Source organism: Lithobates pipiens, unplaced genomic scaffold, assembly GCF_037356315.1.
Source record: "Lithobates pipiens isolate NorthernLeopardFrog02 unplaced genomic scaffold, aLitPip1_a1.2 Scaffold_18, whole genome shotgun sequence".
Classification (NCBI taxonomy): Eukaryota; Metazoa; Chordata; class Amphibia; order Anura; family Ranidae; genus Lithobates; species Lithobates pipiens.
Genome location: NW_027507758.1, coordinates 451,146,781 through 451,168,613, shown reverse-complemented (window position 1 = coordinate 451,168,613; position 21,833 = coordinate 451,146,781).

Below are 21,833 nucleotides of genomic sequence, written 5' to 3'. Positions count from 1 at the left end.
ACCATATTTGATGATGTCACCCAGGATTCCAGTCTCTGTGTTTACATTACCGCAGCACCGGGTCTATGTCATTTAGTGGTGGTATTGCATCTGGTAAACCTTTTTTTGGGTATTGGGGCTTTGCTGTCCCTCCTTGGAAGGTAGTCCCACAATGTTGACATGCATGTGGCCTGGTCTGGAACAGGAAGAGGGTAGGGTGGGTGAGCACTCCCTGCCCTCCCTTCCCAGGCCACCCAAGTAGGAACCCACGCTGTCCAAATTGTAGTAAAACAATTACTGATTTTTCAAATACTAGTATTGGGAAAAAGTATGCAGGCAGTGAAGTCAGAGTGGAGTCCATGCTCCTGATCTGTGTATGTATCAGATTAGGGACTCTGAAGGCACTGAAGCCAGAGGATTAGAATAAAAACTAGGCATTTTCAGGAACAGGTCAGCAAAGGCAGCCTTTGTTTATGTTTGTCTCAGGACAGCTTTACTGTGCCCTTGGATTGTAATAATCAACTGCATTCTTCATGTTAAGTTCACTATAAAAGATCCATCCACTAAGGTGGCCTGTTCCTGAAAATGAATGACTATAGCTGATTTCAAACATGCTAATAAAGTTTTGATGGAAGGCACATGTGAAGCGACCATGGTTTTCCTATGATGAATAATTCATACGAAATGTTATCTCTCCAATCATCCTTGAAGCAGAGAATGAAGGATGATTTATGGCTCTGCTGCAAGGAAAGACTGGTTTAAGTCTCGCAGAATTGTGCAAATTGCATCTTAATGAGGTAATTATAAATTCTGAGTAAAATGTGAATGCAATTTTTATAAGTTCACATTGGACTCCGAGTAGTGTTCAGGTAGATCATTGAAGTAGGAGATGTTTTACATGGAGGGAAATTATTTCCAAATTGTTGCTTTAAAAAGCCAATTAAGTCAGCAAATATGCTGATGATGCACAAAGCAGGGGGATAGCTTGGGTCAGCTGATTATAATAAAAAAAAAGTTGGCACAAGTGTTGCTGGGCTTTGCAAATTCAGCTGGTACACAGAGGAAGATTCACAATAGAGCATCCCATAAAGGAAAGATGTCAAATATTGCATGGGTTAAGGAAATCCCTTATAACACACAATTTTGTAAGATAGATAGATAGATAGATAGATAGATAGATAGATAGATAGATAGATAGATAGATAGATAGATAGATAGATAGATTTGTACTGAGAACTGCAATTCCTGAGCTGACCTGCAGTGCCATCTGTTGTTGGAATTTGGTATTGCGGCTTCACCAACTTGTTTAGAATTGTAATTGCAGAATATAATTAGGACTTTAGTCCTCCAAGCACTGAAAGCAATTGCAGGGTAAGGAAAGTATAGAGCCGATTAAGAAGAAGCACATTAGGAATATTCGTTCCAAGCTGGAAATTCCCTTTAACAAAGTTCTCTTTTTCAGGTGGATAAGTCCTGTCTAGCCTGTTGCTTTAGGCTGCAATAAGGCAAAATATGCTCTCAACTAAATACAAGTTGACCAATCAAGTTCTTATCTCTGTAGGCAGATATAAAGTAAACAAATTAATACAGCTGTGTATACAGTGTTACCTTGTTAAATTTATTTTTTTAAATGCAAGCAGTTTAAGTATTAAATTTGACCTGGTATCAGCTTCTTGTACAACAGGGCTTTAGTGTAGGAGGAAGAACCAGTCCAAGGAGCCAATCATTTTAAGTGTTGATAAGAGTCATTCTGAAAGGAGAAGAAAGCAGTGTGACAGAGAAATTAGCTCATCACTTCGCTGTTTGGTGACAAGCTAGGGTATGTCCAGGATGACCTGGGCTCAGAAGAAGTGGCTTGCATGATGCTACAGTATGCATCAGACATCTAATGGCAGGAATAAAATATTGTGTGGAGAAATCTTTGGAGTAAAGGTGAATTTTGCAGTAAAAGCTGATTATATTTAAAGTTATTCTAAAGCCTAAGCATTATGTACCTTAATGCATTCTATGCGTTAGGTAAAAAACACCCCAACATCAGTCTTCCCTATCCCTAAACACTTACCTGCCTCCTCTCTCCAACCATCACTGTGCTGGTCTGCAGCTCCACTGCTCCCTCTGCTATTGGTTCCTGCTGCTGTCAATCAATCCCTGTGAGGAGGGAGCAGGGGCAGGGCCAAGCCACACGGTTTGTGTGTCTATAAATGCACACAGTCCGGCTCAGAAGCATGCTTGCATGTCTGCCCCCACAGCATACTGCTTGTTGGGGAAGGGGGGACACTTATAAGAGGAGCGAGAAGAAAGCACTGACAGGAACCTCCAGAAGAGGGGGTAAGGGACTGCTACGTGCAATACCATGGCACGGAGTAGGTTAGTATAACATACTGTATTTTTTATTATAAATTTTAAAAAGTTATCTTTTAGAATCACTTTAATATTTTAATGGGTCATTTATTTTTTTTCTTGTTTTTCACTGGAGTTCTGCTTTGACTAGCTAATTTGGCACTGAGCGAACACAAAGTTAACCTATGTGGAGGTCAGATTAGCAGTCAATATGCAAGTGGTTTCTGGGTCCCTAATGCAGGAAGCAATCAGATAAGCCTGTTTTTGTTTTTTTTGTGTTCATGCAAAAACTCAAACTGTTTCTGTCTGACGGTAACTATTTACTTAGGCTGGCCATACATTATACAATTTTCTTGTACAATTTTCCTTTAGATTTACCAAAACCATATAATATGAGGTTAAACCTAAATGCTTTCAATTTGTATGCAATCAGGTAGGCCCTTGCACTATGTAGTTCAAGGTACATCTAAAGGAAATTAAATAAGAAAATTGTATAATGTATGGACAGCTTAAGGATTTGTTTACACTAGTGGCAGCCCTTGCTCCCCGCACAGTGATCCACAGTGAATCGCTTTTCAGAGTGCAGGGGACAAGTGGCTGGGAGGCAATATGTTGCCTCCTCGCCACCTGCTTTAAACCTGAAAAGCCAACACCACAGTGTCACAGCTGTGTGCATTGCAGGATGGTTGCATAGCAGCCCTATTCACTTGAATAAGTCATGTTCAGCAGTGGTACTGCTGAACGCGACAGCGGATATTATTTTTGCTACTGCAGCTCACCTGCCTATTTTTCCTGCCCCCTGACTGCAAGTGTGAATAAGTCCTAACTGTAAAAAATAGGTAACCATATGGTAAATGCATACACAGGCAGAGTTTATCACACTTATTATCCCACCTATATGACTTCAACATAAGAGTGTTGCGACTAAAACTAACCAATGGATAATAATCATTATATTGTGCCTGAGTACCTTTTGGATATAGATAGGAATTTTTCACTGCCAAGATTCCTTGTGTTACCTACAGACAGCGTGATTTCTAGAAACTCACTTGATCATTGTTTGCATGTGTGAACGAGCCCCTGACACATGCACCTGAGAAACAGAAATTCTATTTGGGTGATGAGCTATTAAGGTGTTGAGAATTCCTGTCCAAACAAGCCACTGTAAGGAATAGCTAATGCATTGAATATGTGACTTTATTATAAGCAATTCCTGGTTGGTAGTTCCCCTGATACATGGAGAGGAGAATAAAATTGTTCCAAAGACCCCGGTATACACTTACATTCACAAAGTAAATAGCGATCATATTATTAATATAGCAGCTCGTTGCATTGATTAAAATGGTTAGTACAGGTTTTTTTCTAAAGCTTAAGCTAATCTGGAGCCCCCCCATTTTAATGAATAAATATGCTGAGTAATGGATATATTAGTTATGATTTTTAAGGTTTGTTTGTGAAGTCACTTGCAGTTATGCAAGGAAATGGGAATGTCTTCGGCTGCTGTAGGCAGTAGTATCTGTTATGCCACGTACACACGATCGGAATTTTGGTCGGAAAAAGTTCTGATGGTTTTCCCGACGGAATTCTGATGGGATTTCGCTCAAGCTGTCTTGCGTATACACGGTCACACCAAATTCCGATTGTTTAGAACGCGGTGACGTACAACATGTACAACGGGACTAGAAAAGGGAAATTCAATAGCCAGTAGCCAATAGCTTCTGTCTCGTAGTTGAATCTGAGCATACGTGAGTTTTTGCGCGTCGGAATTGCATACACACGAACGGATTTTCGGATAGGAACTTTTTCCGACCGAAAAATTGAAAACATGCTCTCAATCTTTTGCTGGCCTAAATTCGGCCAGCAAAAGTCAGATGGAGCAACACGATCACATTTTCCGACCAAAAGCTTGCATCGGTCTTTTGCTGGCCGAATTTCCGATCATGTGCATGCGGCATAGGATAGAACAATGCAGTCACAACCATACCCGAATATTTCATCCACAGCAACTTTACAATTATAGAGAACTTAATGGGGGTACTGAATGGGCAGAGCATGGCTGGTGTGTCTTCCGAATTCCTCACCTACATTGGTGCCAGTGCTACCACTCTACAACCAGACACGTATCTAATTTTTTTTTTTCTTGCTGGGTCCTTGTTGGGTAGATTTTCCACAGCGACCACACAGGAAGTGAAGAGTAATCACCCAACCAGGACACAAATAGCAATTTTGCTCTCCTTGCTCCCCTTTGAAAAAGTCACCCTGAACAATGAAATGTGCCTAGTCCTCCTTTTTGGACACTAAGGCTGGCCATACATTATAAAATTTTCTTGTGCAACTTTCCTTTAGATTTACCAAAACCATATAATAGGAGGTCAAATCTAAACACTTTCAATTTGTATGCAATCAGGCAGGCCCTTCTACTACATAGTTGAAGGTAAATGTAAAGAAAATTGAATGAGAAAATTGTATAGTGTATGGCCAGCTATAGAGAGACATGTCCCAGCACTCACTATAGAGTCATTTTGAGGGGAAAAAAAGCTGGATACACACTATACAACTTTTGTTGTTCGATTTCCTTTGGCTTTACCTTCAACTATGTAGTGCAATGGCCTGCTTTATTGCAAACAAATTGAAAGTGTTTGGGTTTGACCTCATATTGTATGGTTTTGGTAACTCTAAAGGAAAAAATCTACAGAAGATTGTATAGTGTGTTTCCAGCTTTAAGCGCAGAATTTCCTCTATTAACTTTTTACATGTGTCACTCTTCTGCAGGGTCACTCTTGGCAAGACTAAATAAGACACAGTGAGGGTAGTAAAGCTGCACATGCTTAGTTTGGTCTCTATTGCTGGAGAAAACATTTCGTTGTTTGAGCTGAGGTCGCATGGTATGACATCACACATTTGGGTGTGTATACAGATCCTAAATGACAACCCAGTCCCTCCCTCCTCCTCCATGCCCAGTAACTAAAAAAATCTTGATTCATGGATGATCCGCCTCCATAACTGCATGAGGAATCGGATACAGGCTATAGTGGAAATCTCCTCCTACCTGAACACTTAGCACTCAGGCAAACCCTGCAGTATATCACGTGACAGTGGTATACAGATCAGCCAAAAGGGTATATAATGGCATATTTGAATGTAAGAAAGATGATTTATAAGCTGTGGGCACTGAACTATTTTCATATTACTAGGTTTAGTAAAACTTAAAGCTCGTACACACATTCAGGAAATCGTATGAAAAATACCACTTTCGAAGCAATCGATAATCTGATCTGACCTTCTTCAGCTCTGTGTATACAAAGGAAAATGGGGAAGCTCAAGTCCTTAATGGGGATGGTATTGAGGTTGGCAAATGATCCACAATAGTTCATAATCGACATGGTCCATAAACATTTAGACAAAATAAAGGTCGATAAAGCCCCTGGACCAGATGGCTTACACCCAGGAGACTCTTTAACCACTTGCAGACTGGACCATTTTGCTGGTCAAAGACCAGACCACTTTTTGCGATTCGGCACTGCGTCGCTTTAACTGACAATTGCGCGGTCGTGCGACGTGGCTCCCAAACAAAATTGACGTCCTTTTTTCCCCACAAATAGAGCTTTCTTTTGGTGGTATTTGATCACCCCTGCGGTTTTTATTTTTTGCGCTATAAACAAAAATAGAGCGACAATTTTGAAAAAAACGCATTATTTTTTACTTTTTGTTATAATAAATATCCCCCAAAAATATATAAAAAAACATTTTTTTCCCTCAGTTTAGGCCGATACGTATTCTTCTACATATTTTTGGTAAAAAATCGCAATAAGCGATTTATTGATTGGTTTGCGCAAAAGTTATAGCGTTTACAAAATAGGGATAGTTTTATAGCATTTTTATTAATAATTTTTTATTATTTTTTTTTTTACTAGTAATGGCGGCGATCTGCGATTTTTATTGTGACTGCAACATTGTGGGGGACCCATCGGACATTTTTGACACATTTTTGGGACCATTGTCATTTATACAGTAATCACTGCTATATAAATGCAGTGATTCCTGTGTAAATGACACTGGCAGTGAAAGGGTTAACCAGTGGGTGGCAGTGTAGGGGTTAAGTGTTCCTAGGGGTGTGTTACTAACTGTGGGGGGGTTGGGCTTTCATTTAGTGTACACTGATCTCTGCTCCAATCACATGGATCAGAGATCAGCGTCACTAGTTGCTAGGCAGAATGGAAAAATGTTGTTTATACAGCATTTCCTCCATTCGGCCGCTCCGTGAGACGATCGCGGGGATGCCCGCGGCGATCGAGTCCGCGGGTCCCGCGACCGGACTCACAGGGGTCCCGACCAGCGCGGGAGCGCGCCGCCGGCAGGGCGGCATCGAATATTGGACGTACCTGTACGCCAATATGCCTGCCCGTGCCATTCTGTCGACGTACATCGTCGTGCGCTGGTCGGGAAGTGGTTAATGACCAGTAGGTATGGGCCGAACACCCACCCCGTTTGGTTCGCACCAGAACACGCGAACAGGCAAAAAATGTGTTCGAACATGCAAACACCGTTAAAGTGTATTTGACTCCAACATGAAAAATCAAAAGTGCTAATTTCAAAGGTTAATATGCAAGTTATTCTCATAAACAGTGTTTGGGGACCTGGATCCTGCCCCAGGGGACGTGTATCAATGCAAAAAAAAAGTTTTAAAAAGGGAAGTTTTTTCGGGAGCAGTGATTTATATAATGCTTAAAGTGAAACAATAAAAGTGTAATATTCCTTTAAATTTCGTACGGGGGGGGGGGGGGGGTGGTGTCTATAGTATGCCTGTATAGTGGTGCATGTTTCCCGTGTTTAGAACAGTCTCACAACAAAATGACATTGCTAAAGGAAAAAAAGTAATTTAAAACTACTCGTGGGAGTCATGGCTATAATGAATTGTCGGTCCCGGCAATACACATAAGTTCATTGATAAAAACGGCATGGGATTACCCCATAGGGGAACCCCGAACCAAAATTAAAAAAAAAATGTGTGGGGGTCCCCCCAAATTCAATACCAGGACCTTCAGGTCTGGTATGGATATTAAGGGGAACTCTGCACCAAAAACTTTAAAAAAAAATGCTGTGGGGGGCCCCCCTCAAAATACATACCAGATGCTTTAGGTCTGATATGGATTTTAAGGGGAACCCCGGGCCAAATTTCTAAAAAAAGAAAAGCATACCAGACCCTTATCTGAACACGCAACCTGGCAGGCTGCAGGAAAAGAGGGGGGACAAGAGAGTGGCCCCCCTCCTGAACCATACCAGGCCACATGCCCTCAACATTGGGAGGGTGCTTTGGGGTATCCCCCCAAAGCACCTTGTCCCTATGTTGATGGGGAGAAGGGCATCATCCCCATAACCCTTGCACAGTCGTTGTGGGGGTCTGCGAGCGGGGGGCTTATCGGAATGTACCCCTACCATTTCACAAAAAAAGTGTCAAAAGGGTTAAAAAACACAAGAGACGGTTTTTGACAAGGGTTTTTACATAAATGGGGGACTCTATCCCCCTCTGACAACACGGGGAAAGCCATAGAGAAAGCCATAGGGAAGTCCCTGTGTGTCAGAGGAGGCGGGGTCACTGGGTGGCCTGCCCTCCATTATATAAGAGCTGCCACCTGAACAGAAGTGTCACACAGTGGGAGACTCCCATTGAGGCGGATCGTCCAGACCATGAAGCGGAGAAGAAGCCGGAGGAAGAGGCTGGACGAGAAGACTGGAGGAAGAAGCAGAGGAAGATAGAGGACGAAGTGGGGGAAGAACAAGATGGAGGAAGAAGAAGAATAGCGAACAGCGAAGGAAGACCAAAAGAAGATGGAAGAAGAAGCGGGGAAGGAAGAAGACATTAATAACGGAATTGTCAAAAACCGTCTATTGTCTTTTTTTAAATTTTTGACACTTTTTTTGTGAAATGGTAGGGGTACATTTGTACCCCATTACCAATTCACACAGAGGGTGGGATCTGGGGGTCCCCTTGATAAAGGGGGCTTCAAAATTCCAATAAGCCCCCCGCCCACAGACCCCCACAACCACCAGGCAAGGGTTGTGGGGATGAGGCCCTTCACCCCATCAAAATGGGGACAAGGTTGATGGGGAGCCTCCCAATGTTGAGGGCATGTGGCCTGGTATGGTTCAGGAGGGGGGTGCTCTCTTGTCCCCCGTCTTTTCCTGCGGCCTGCCAGGTTGCGTGCTCGCATGTGGGTCTGTTTTTGGGGGACCTCACGCCATTTAAAAATTTTTTTAGCACGAATTCCCCTTAATATCCATACCAGAAACATATAAACAGTGTTGCGCAAAATGTTAAATGTCCATAATCAATGGGAGACAGTCCGAAAAAATGCAAGTGGATAGATATACGCTAAGTGATAGGTCTGATATTCAGTGATCCCTTCACCACATAAATGTATGGCCAGTAAACGAACAGTGAAGCTGTGCTGGGGAAACAGGAGCCATTTATGGATTTGGATTCCTATATTACTGTGATATGAGGACCTGTGGGCTTCACTGTTCGTTTACTGCATAGTGATTTGTACTAGATTGAAGGTTGGAGGACCTGTGGGCTTCACCGTTCGTTTACTGCATAGTGACCTGTATCAGGTCGAAGGTTGGAGGTGAGAGGCCATCCATTTATGAAATGATCACTGAATATCAGACCTATCAATTTGCGTATATCTATCCACTTGCACCTTTTCGTACTGTCTTCCATTGATTATAGACATTTAACATTTTGTGCAGCACTGTTTATATGTTTTTAGTTATTTGAGGTACTGATTGAAATTACCTTGAGTGTCTGCTTGCAGCAGTATCTATTTTATATATATTAGCGCTGAATATTGTATTTACATTTTAATATCCATACTAGACCTGAAGGGCCTTGTATAGAATTTGGGGGGACTCCCACACATTTTTTTTTTTACATTTTGGTTTGGGGTTCCCCTGTGGGGGAATCCCATTCCGTTTTTATCAATGAACTTTAAGAAATGTCATTTTGCTGTCAGACTGTTTTAAACAAGGGAAACATGCACCAATTTACAGGCATACTATAGACAATCCCCAGATATGAAATTTAAAGGAATATGACATTGTTTCACTTTAAGCATTATTAAAATCACTGCTCCCGAAAAAATGGCCCTTTTTAAAACTTTTTTTTTTTTATTGATACATGTCCCTCAAACACTTTTTATGACAATAACTTCCATATTAACCTTTAAAATTAGCACTTTTGATTTCTCCCATAGACTTTTAAAGGGTGTTCCCATGGCATTTGAATTTGCTGCGAACAACCCAAATTGTTCGCTATTCAGGGAACAGGCGAACAGCCAATGTTCGAGTCGAACTCATGTTCGACCCGAACATAAAGCTCATCCCTAATGACCAGCATAGTTCCATTGCATTGGTGCAACGCTAATGTGGTGCCTATATTTAAAAAGGAATCAAAGTCTTTACCAAGTAACTACAGACCTGTTAGTTTAACTTCTATAGTTGGGAAAACACTTAAGAGTATAATGCAGTGCCTTGAAAAAGTATTCATACTTTTTGACATTTTCCACATTTTATCATGTTATAACGAAAAACGTAAATGTATTTTATTGGGATTTTATGTGATAGACCAACACAAAGTGGCACATACTTGTGTAGTTGAAGGAAAATGATAAATGGTTTTCAACATTTATACAAATAAATATTTGAAAAGTGTGGCATGCATTTATATTCAGCCCCTTTACTCTGATACATAGTTACATAGTTAGTAAGGTTGAAAAAAGACACCAGTCCATCCAGTTCAACCTGAGTGAGTGCTTACAATTGTCCCTATCCCTGTACATTGCACACTCACATTGGTCCCTACCCTCAAGGAGCCCACGATCCAAGGTCCCCATTCATATACTAGGGTCAGTTTTGGACAGAAGCCAATTAACCTACCTGCATGTCTTTGGCGCGTGGGAGGAAACCAGAGTACCCGGAGGAAACCCACGCAGGCACAGGGAGAACATGCAAACTCCAGGCAGGTAGTGTCGTGGTTGGGATTCGAACCAGTGACCCTTCTTACTAGTGGAACCAATTGCCTTCAGAAGTCACCTAATTAGTAAATAGAGTCCCCCGTGTGTAATTTAATCTCAGTATAAATACAGCTGTTACGTGAAAGCCCTTAGAGGTTTGTTAGGGAACCTTAGTGAACAAACAGCATCATGAAGGCCAAGGAACACACCAGACAGGTCAGCGCTAAAGTTGTGGAGAAGTTTAAAGCAGGGTTAGGCTATAAGAAAAATATCCCAAGCTTTGAACATCTCACAGAGCACTGTTCAATCCATTAACTGAAATTGGAAAGAGTATGGCACAACGGCAAACCTACCAAAACATGGCCATCCACCTAAACTGGCACTCCGGCCAAGGACAGCATTAATCAGAGAAGCAGTCAAGAGGTCCATGGTAACTCTAAAGGAGCTGCAGAGATCCACAGCTCGGATGGGAGAGTCTGTCCACAGGACAACTATTAGTCGTGCACTCCACAAATCTGGTCTTTATGGAAGAATGGCAAGAAGGAAGCCATTAGATGAGATCAAAATCTAACTTTTTGGCCTTCAAGCAAAACGTTATGTGTGGCAGAAAACTAACACTGTACATCACCCAGAACACACCATCCCCACCGTGAAAAATGGTGTTGGCAGCATCATGTGGGGATGATTTTCTTCAGCAGGGACAGTGAAGCTGGTCACAGTTGATGGGAAGTTGGATGGAACCAAATATAGGGCAATCTTAGAAAAAAAACTGTTAAGCCCCATACACACGATCGTATTTTCTGTTGGGAAATGTTGGATTTCAGGTTGTTGGCGGAAAATCCGTGTGTATGCTCCATCTGACAATTGTTGTCGGACTTTCCACCAACAAATGTTGGCTAGCATGTCTTCAAATTTACTGCCAACAAATGTACGTTGTTGGATTTTCCAATTGTGTGTACACAAGTCCGTCGGACAAAAGCCCAAAATACAAACACGCATACTCGGAAACAGAAGCAGTCGGTCTTGTAAACTATCGTTTGCAATGGAGAATTAACATTCTTGACGTGGCAAATTATGGAATCTCCAAATGCAGTGCACAATTCTCTTCTTCTTTAATGGGATAATAATGAAGCTGTTTTGCTGGTGATACTGATGGAGTTATTGCAAACTCATTTTCAAAGGCTTTTAATTTCTAGTGATATTGAGAATAATATTATTATGTTTTTTTTTTTTTTTTTTTTATTATTTGTGCAAGTTACCACAACACAATTATCCCATAGTTTTTAAGAACAAAGATACAACTATGTTGGTGTCCCTTGTCAATTTTATATTGTATTTTTTTAAATGTAACTGCCTACTCCCAAACTGTCATTTGAGGCAAAACACATAGTAATATTCTCCACAATTTTTTCATTATGCATTAAAAAAAAAAAAAAATAGGCATGCTATCTGCCAATAGAACTTAACCAAAAAGTGCATTCTATGCATCCAAAAATATAGAAAATATACCAAACCAAATCATTATTCAACCCCAAAAATAATGTCAAAGCAGTAACTCCAAGGCCACACGTTATCTCCTCAGATTCCGCAACATGTCTGGTTGACGAATGGCCATTCAGAAATTAACTGAAAAGAGCTAAATGAAAACCACGAAAAGTGCAAATCAACACTCACTAAACTTCTACTAACACGAAATTAGCACTAAAGAGCTGAAAAACCTCATAGTATGTCTAGTACGTCACTACGTTCTTAATTGTTGGCCAACATTTGTGGGACCGTGTGTATGCAAGACAAGTTTGAGCCAACACCCTTCGGACAAGATTCCATGGTTTTGTTGGCAGAAGTACAATTAAATCACACTTGTTTATTAATAAAAAATAAAAAGGTAAATAGAGTAAGCGTAGTCAAAACATAGCCAGAGTCCAGTAACCGGATCGAGTAGTCAGCTAGGCCAGAGTTCAATAACCAGATCAGGTAATCAGCCAGGCCAGACGTCAGGGATCCAAGTGGAGGATAAGGAGTCAGAAGGGATGTCAGCAAGTCAGTCTTTAAACAGGAATGCAGGAGATGGTTTCTTGTGATGTGACCAAGGCGAAGGCAGAGATGAAGTGAGCTCGACAGCTTTAAGTAGGCAAGTCAGACGAGCAGGATCAGGAACAGCTGGGTAACTGTAGAGAGAAATGAGAGCTGGCAAATAGCCAACAGCTATGCAGCCAGCCCAGAGAAGGAAGGGCTAAGCCAGCCCTGACAACAAGGAATTAGAGTCTGCAAAGGACTTGAGACTGGGGCAGAGGTTCACCTTCCAGCAGGACAACGACCTTAAACATACAGCCAGAGCTACAATGGAATGGTTCAGACCTAAATCCAATTTAGAATCTTTGGCAAGACTTGACTTGTTCGCAGATGCTCTCCATCAAATCTGACAGAGCTTGTGCGATTTTGCAAAGCTGGTAGAGATATACCCAAAAAGACTTGAAGCTGTAATTGCAGCGAAAGGTGGTTCTACAAAGTATTTACAAATGCACCCCACACTTTTCAACTATTTGTAAAAAAAATGTGGAAAACCATTTATCATTTTCCTCCCACTTCACAATTATGTGCCACTTTGTGTTGGTCTATTACATAAAATACCAATAAAATACATTTACATTTTTTGTTGTAACATAACGAAATGTGTAAAATTTCAAGGGGTATAAATACTTTATCAAGGCACTGTAAATTACTACATGGAAGAGTTTTTGCTACAGAATAATATTTTAAGCAATAGCCAGCATGGATTCATTCAAGTTGTCAAGCTAATCTGAGGAGTTTAGCAAAACTTGGCAAAGGAGTGACTCTGGATATAATTTACAGTACTTGGATTTTGCCAAACAGTTCCCCCACACATGGCTAACGTGTAACATCTACAGGCTTTCCTTGCAGGATGTCTCCAACTTACAGGCAGGCCTCAATCCACAGTTTATTTGGGCAACTATGAGGCAGAAGAGGTTTAATGTTGATAAATGTAAAGTTATGCCCTTGGGGGCACGCATCATACACACTAGGAGGAGAATGGGGGAGTCACTGGTGGATTTGGGTGCTCTGGTAGATCATAAACTTAGCAATAGCATGCAATGCCAAGCTGTGGCTTCTAAAGCTAGCAAAATACATTCTTGTATTAAAAGGGGAGTAGACTCCACTCCAGAGAGAAATATATCATTTTGCCCCTGCGCAAATCATTAGTAAGACCTCATATGGAATATGCAGTTCAGTTTTGTGCACCAGTTCTCAAAAAGGATATCGGGGAACTGGAGAAAGTGCAGAGAAGGGCAAGCAAACTGATAATTAGCATGGAGGAGCTCAGCTATGACGAAAGATTAGAGGAACTGAATCTATTCTCTCTTGGGGAGAAGGATATTAAGACGGGGGGAGGGGGGTGATCCATATAATGAACTTGGTGAAGAATTATTCGCTTTCAGGTCATTACAGAGGACAAACTCTTTACATCTGGAGGAAAACAGATTTAACCTTCATATGCAGAAAGGCTTCTGAAAAAGACCTGTGAAAATATGGATTAGACTCCCTCAGGAACTTGGCCGGCTCAGTTGTTATAAAAAAAAAGAGCTGTCTGCAATCCTAAATGCACAAAATATAACTGGATAATAGTATTTAGAGGTAATAATGAAAGGGGTAGTTGATCCAGGGAATATCATATTGCCTCATGGGGGATCAGGAAGGGATTTTTTCCCCCGCTGAATTGCATTGGATCATGCTTTTTTTTTTTTTTTTTTTTTTGCATTCATCTGGATCAATTGTAGATATAGGATAGTATATGTGGAGGTGTGTGTGGAGTGAGTGTGTTTGTGTTTTTTTGTTGGTTGTACTAGATGGACTGGTGTTTTTTGTTTTTTTTTGCAACCTGACGGACTATGTAACTATGTACTGTATGTTTACATTAGAAGGCTGGCAGACTGGTACGATTCTGAGTATAATAGTAAAAAAAAAAAAAAAAAAAAAAAAAGTTTCAGTGCCTTTGTTCTGCAGTCCCTATAGCTACACAGCTGAATTTTAAAGTGCATTTCCTGCTTCAAAATATATATTGTAACTACTTTTTGTGCAAAGTCTGGGCACAGGATGACTTTGAAAAGACCCTTTTCACACTCACAGTGTGACTGTATACGCGGTAAAGTGGCGCTAGTTTTAACGGCGGTTTACCCTAGTTTTAGCGACCCTTTTTTCACTCCCCAGCAGGGCACTTTTAGCCCCCGCTAGCGGCCGAAGAAAGGTGCTTCAGCAGCGGTGCCCATTGATTTCAATGGGCAGGGGCAGTGGAGGAGTGATGTATACACCGCTCCTAAACCGTTTCTAAGATGTTGCTTGCAGCAATTTTTCTAATGTCCTGCAAGTGCACCTCTCCAGTATGAAAGCACTCGGGCTCTCACACTGGGGCTGCGGGGAAGCATTTTTCAGGCACTTTATAGGTACTATTTTTAACCCTTTAGCTCCTGAAAATGCCTCCAGTGTGAAAGGGGTCTTAGGGCGGTAATAAGCCCAAAAGCAAATCTTTAGTATATTTCAGCTTAAATTTTTTTAGATGTGATGGCTGCATTACATTTCTTTTTTAGGTTTTCTTTTTTTTCACCAGGTGATCCTGCAAGTAAGCTTTTTGTTTTTCAACAGATCAAGCTGTCCAGCAGATGTAGCAGTTTGAGGGTTGAGACAAACCATTTACAGTGGTACTTACAATGCTCAGATTTGTTTTCTATTTACGAAAAACCTTTACCCCAAAATAATAAACTGTTGTTGTAACTGCTTAAACATTGTTAGCTGGAGCTTGACTTTAATATGTTAGTGTATATAAATCTGCTAGTACATCCAACACTCTCCTCTCCCAAGATTGGTAATGCTGCTGTCCAAAGGTGTCTCTGTTGCTCTTTCATACAGAGTGTAGGCCAGGGATCCTCAAACTAAGGCCCTCCAGCTGTTGTGAAACTACACATCCCATGAGGCATTGTAAAACTCTGACATTCACAGACATGACTAGGCATGATGGGAATTGTAGTTCCTGAACAACTGGAGGGCCATAGTTTGAAGACCCATGGTGTAGGCACTCTAATACAGGAGGTGTGTTGCTGGCCAGATCTCCAGGTGAAAACAGAGGAAAGGAAGCCTAAACAAACAATAGAAAACGAATGCAGCCACCCCATCTAATGATTGATAAGCTGTATTATGTAAAAAATTGTTTTGGGGTTAATACCGCTTTACTAAAGGATATACTGTAACTTTCTATGTATGTGTTGAATTGCATTTTCAAGAGTTCCTCAAAAAATGTTGTCTTTATACTGATACTATATGTATACATAGTTAGTAAGGTTGAATAAAGACACCAGTCCATCCAGTTCAACCTGAGTGAGTGCCTACAATTGTCCCTATCCCTGTACAATTGCACACTCGCATCGGTCCCTACCCTCATGGATCCCACAATCCAAGGTCCCCGTTCATATACTAGGGTCAATTTTGGACAGAAGCCAATTAACCTACCAGCATGTCTTTGGAATGTGGGAGTAAACCAGAGTGCCTGGAGGAAACCCACGCAGGCACAGGGAGAACATGCAAACTCCAGGCAGGTAATGTCTTGGTTGGGATTCAAACCAGCGACATTTCTTACTGCCAGGCAAGAGTGCTAGCCACTACACCACTGTGCCACCCTTAAACTTTTATACCTAGAAATTTGCTAAAAATCCAGTTTTTTTATTTTAGATGCACATAAGCAGATATAATATACAATAAAATACAGTATTTTTCCCCTGAAAGGATAAGTTCACCTTCTGTAACATGTTACAGATGCACTGGCCTCTGCTTGCACCCGATCCCCCGTTTTGACAGTTATCAGGGGATCTTCTCCCCCCCAATAGCTGTCACAATCTGACAGCAAGCCCGGCTGCATAATTTATTCACAATGTTCTGTGAATGCGAAAACTACAATACAGATAGTCTTTGCAGCTGTCGACTTTTAGTTCTCAATGAACTACCAGAGCGCTGTGGAGCTCTCTAGGTAATTCATTGAGCTTCCTTTCATTGTGTAACCGCCAGGCCATACTGGAGGTATGGACAGACAGATACACAGACAGTCTGCAGGACCGTGGCATTACACCCACCAACTGCACCAACTAGTAGTGGGTGCAATGCTTTGCAGGCTCCTAACAAAAAAATAATAATAATAAATGCATATTTTTTTGACCTGCAAAAATAGTGCATTTATTATTTTTTTGGGAAAGTTGAACGAATCCTTGAAGTGCAGCTTTTGACTATATATTTGAACGTAGGACGCAGAGCTGTCACTGCAATCAGTACTACAGTAAATGTCTATATTTCTGAATTTTACACTCGGATCTAGGTTCACGAAAAGCAAAATATAATTTTAGTAAATAATTATAAAATATATATAATATCCTAAATCATGTATATAAAAACAGATAAAGAGATGTCCTTCCTGGAGAAGAAGCACATGGAAAGGATTATTTCCCCATGGTTCCATTCAAATTAAATACAGCCACTGGGTACAACATCATCCATATGCAGCGTTTGTGTATATTTTATTGTGAGTTGGATATGTTTTGCTGGCAGCTGACGTGGTTTATTGATTTGTCATAGGAAGATTAAATCCTGAAATATTTAGACAGTAATAAGGTAGGCCAGTGCCTGAGCCAATGCTGTATAAGAGGGGCTGCGCATTATAAAATTGTTCTCTTTGTCATGCAGTGCAGAGCCTAATACACACAGAGGAGATTAAAATGACAAAATCTGTATTAGCAAGATTAGGGCAGCTTTTCCAGGTGTGTTTTAGGCATATGTAACTCAGTATGAATATCATCTTGGTATAGCACGTTATAATCCAGTATGTAAGAGGAAATTTCAATAGCAACTTTTCATGGCTGAGATCTTGTTGAGTATATCATTACCTTTCCATTTAGCAAAAAGTATTGTTAAAAGAAAAATTGTAACTGGGATTTCTTTTTTTTCTTTTTTTTTAATAGCGTTGGCAATGAACCAGTTTCATATAAACTTCCCAAAGGCTCCATGCACACTGGACGTTAAAATAATGTTATAAAAAACGGCAGCAGCTTTGCAGTGAGTCTTTCAATGTTTTTTAATGTTTTTTCAATAGCGTTTATTAGTGTTTTTCCGCATTAGCAGTTTTTAGCTTTCTTTTTCTTCAATGGATCAAAAACTTTAAAAAATCCTGGTGATCCATGTTTTTGAGTGTTTGTCAACGTTTATCAGCGTTTGGTGTTTTTTGTGGTCAGAAAAACGACTCCTGAACACGATTTTATGGCGTTTTGAAAACAGTTCATAAACTCCACTGCTGATAAACATCCAAAAACATCGGATAACATATAGGGGAGTTTATGGGCTGTTATAAGAAAATAAATGCCCAAACTCCCAAAAACTGCTGTTTATGAGCTTCAGTGTGCATGGAGCCTTAAAGTTAAAAAACAAGAAACATAAACATTTCACATTTAAACGAATCAGGGAGGTACAAACCACATGCTGAATGGCTGTGACTTTTTTTCCTGGCTTTCACCATTTTCACCTGCCTGCTCAGGTATCTGAATCCTTACAACTGCAAGTATAAAAAAAAACAGCCATTAAAGTGGTTGTAAACCCTCCCCCACAACTTTGTCCCAAGTAAAACAGCATAAAAAACCATAATGAACACTGCTTGTAGATATCTCCTTACTTGCTGCTTAGTATTGTTGTAATCCTTTGTGTTCTTTAGAATGATGTCACTGAGCATGCCCAGATCTCCCCTGATTTACGGCACACACTCTATGTGCTTGTCTATCTGTTATCAGGACTTCCTATGGCCCACCACTGATATCCCAGGAGACTTCATAATCACTCAGAGCTTCCTCCTACGTTCCAATGTGACCATGTGACCTCATTTGCAGTGTAAAGCAGGGCATGGGACAGCATTACCGCAGACTAATCAGCTGAAGCTGATAGGACTCACACAGGCAAACACTAGGTACAGGGCCGCTGATAGAAATCATGGGGCCCCATACAGCCTACCTGACGGGGCCCCATTGACCCCGCCCACAACCCATCCTGGCTCCGCCCATAACCCCACCCCTGCCTCCACGCTGTCAGGGCAGGAGGCAGGAGCTGGAACATTTAACATTTACAGCGCCCCACCAATCATAACTGCATCTGAATGGGAGAGATGTCAGTGTTTTGACATCTGTGCCCATTCAGTTTGTGTCTTCATACGGAGCTTTCAATCAGGTCTGCATAAAAAAGGACCTAATTGCAAAGCTTGGGTGAAAGGTTATGAAAGGAGGGTGGTAAAAATGCAGCTTGGCTATGTATTTTTACTGTCCCTTCCCCCATCACATGTGTAAAAGTAGCATCTCACTATGTGCTCATGGTCATTATCATTATGATGATCAGAGCACAGCAGGTGCTGTGTGGCTCTGTCAGTGTAACGTAGTGTAATATAATGATAATAACCATGAGCACACAGAGTCTAGGGACTGCACATGCTACAATAGTGTGACCTGTCAGTCAGTGTGTGTGTGTGTGTGTGTGTGTGTGCAGGGGACTGCTTGCCTGTGCACCACTGCCATTGTCCAGATTACTCCTGCTGCTCTGTCTGTCTCAGCCGTCCCAGTGATAAGTCCCTCAAGCTGCAGCACTTACTGGATGAAGGGAGCCGTATAACAGTAATATCCATCCGCCGGAGAAGCATACAGTGAGCAGGAAGAACTTTAGTTTGTGCAGGTATACTGAGAGCATCATGCGGCATGGAATTGTATCCCTGCACCCGAAAATGGAAAAAAAGTCCCTCTTCTGCTTTCACCTCCTGGGCCCCTCTGGTAACCTGATGGGGCCCAGGAAATGAATATATATTCCTTATATATGTTAGTAATCAAGTGGGTGCAGATTAATATAGTTATTTCGTTTTTTTTTTTTTTTTTTTTTTAGCTAGAAGTTAAAAGCTGCTCGGGCCCCCCCTGCTGGCCGGGCCCGGTACAACAGGGCTGGTTGTACTGCCCTATCAGCGGCCCTGACTAGGTAATCAGCACAAGTAAATACTATGAAATAAAACAAGTCAGATATGAACAGGGAAGCAGGGTTGCCATAGAAATGTTGGATTGAGAAGGAGGCTTGGTTAACAGTACAGGAAGTGCTCAATGTAAGGGTGGAAATACACTCCACTGTGGACTCAGAAAACAATACTTAAGATGGTGCTGCCTAACCCCTGGAAACAAGTTTTTTTTAAAGTTTCTTTAAACAGTAAGTAATATGCAATTTGGGCTGAATTACAGTGGCTATAATTTGATAATTACTTATTATAATGGACTAAATGAAAAAAAGCATCAAAGTGGGAGAGTTTACTTCCTCTTTAACCACTTCAATACAGGGCACTTTCGCCCCCTTCCTTCCCAGCCCAATTTTCAGCTTTCAGCGCTCTAGCGCTTTCAGTGAGAATTGCACAGTCATGCTACACTGTACCCAAATAAAATTTTTATCATTTTGTTCGCACAAATAGAGCTTTATTTTGGTGGTATTTATTCACGACTCCGTTTTTTATTTTTTGCGATATAAGCGGAAATTTGGAAAAAAAAACAATATTTTCTTTTTTCTATTTTAAAAGAAATCCAATCAAATCAAATTTTGTCATAAATTTAAGCCAAAATGTATTCTGCTACATGTTTTTGGTAAAAAAAATTCCGTTAAGTGTATAATAATTGGTTTGTGTGATCGCGGACATATGTACGCAAATGATCATGTACATATGTGTGCAGGTGATCACGTACATATGTGTGCAGATAATCATTGGGACATGTGATTTTAGTGGGACATATGTGGGGGACATGTTTTTATTATTAGGGACATGTGTTTTTATTATTTGGGGACATTGTGTTTATACTGTGTGGTGTGTTTATTGTGTGGTGATTTGTGTGTACACTAGACTGGTGATCAGTGAGTAAAAAGCTGTAAAAAACAGCTCATACTCACTGATCATCAGCCGGCTGCAGCGATCTGCTCTCCTCTCCTCAGCGATGACTTCTGTGTGAGGAGAGGAGGAGCCGATTGCCTAGCAACCGGCTGTTTGTTTACATCACATGACGGCCGTGATTGGACACGGCCGTCATGTGATCAGGAGGGCCAATCACAGAGCCTTCCTGCCGATCTGAGATGCGACGTGTCCGGTCGACACGGGCGCATCGGGATCGCGCCGCTGCGCGGGCACGCGTGCGCGCGATCCCGCTCCTTCTGATGGACGTTCCTGAACGTCCTATCAGGGGTAGACGGCTCCCACCCGGCCGTATATGTGCATTGGCCGGGTGGGAAATGGTTAAAGTGCTACTAAACACATTACCACTCTCTTATGTTTTTCAAATGTAGATATGGCAAAAAAATCTATTCAGGGTACACTGCATATGAATTATTAGTATTGTATAAGTATCTAAAGTTCTTCATAATGTACTGCAGTCATGTGACGCCTTTTCACTTGCTCCGCACCGCGCTGTGAATTGGGTGCGTAGAGCAAGCGGTAAACTCCTGAGACAGCCTGAAGATGTCACTAAGACGGCTTTCACACCGGGGGGGGGGGCGTCGGCGGTAAAGAGGCTCTATTTTTAGCACCATTTTACCATCGTTTTAGCAGTGCTATTCGGCCACTAGTGGGGTTGTTTTAACCCCCCGCTAGCGGCCGAAAAGGAACATTGATTTCATTGGGGAGCAGCGGTGGAGGAGCGGTGCAGGAGCGATGAGTTCACCACTCCAAAGAAGCTGCTGGTAGGACTTTTTGTGATGCCCTGTCGGTGCACTGCTCCAGTGTGAAAGCTCTCGGGCTTTCACACTGGAGTAAATGGAGCTGCTTTCTTCAGGCGCTATTTTTAGTGCTGTAGTGCCTGAAAAATGCTGGCAGTGTGATAGGGGAGTAAAGGAACTACCATTCCTGTCCCCCTGGCCACCAATCACAACCTGGAAGCCACTCTGCAAGCCTCTGGATTGTGTGTGTTATTTGTGTTGTCTCTCAGCATAAATAATTATCCCCTCTGGTCTACCCTGCACTAGATTTGGCTCATTATCACGTAGGTGGATAGCAGGGGAAGAAGGGTAGATTATGTCTTAGGCCGCGTACACACGGGCGGACTGTTCGCCCAACTTTGTTCGTCAAACAATCCGACAAACAGTCCACTCAAAATTTGCATGAACGGACTTGACCACACACGATGAACGAACAGTCCGCTGAAAGCGTGCGCGATGACGTGAACGGCACGTACGACGGGACTAGAAAAACGGCGTCCTATACACTGCAATGCAACCTTCGGCCGTGTAAACCCTTTCTGAGTATGCGCGATACTTAGTCCGTCCAACTTGCCTACACACGAGCGGACTGTCCGCTGAAACCAAGTTTGGACGGACAAAACCAAGTTTCAGCGGACTGTCTTACGGAAATTCCGAAAAACTTTGTTCGTCAGACTGTCCGCTGAAACTGTCCGCTGAAGC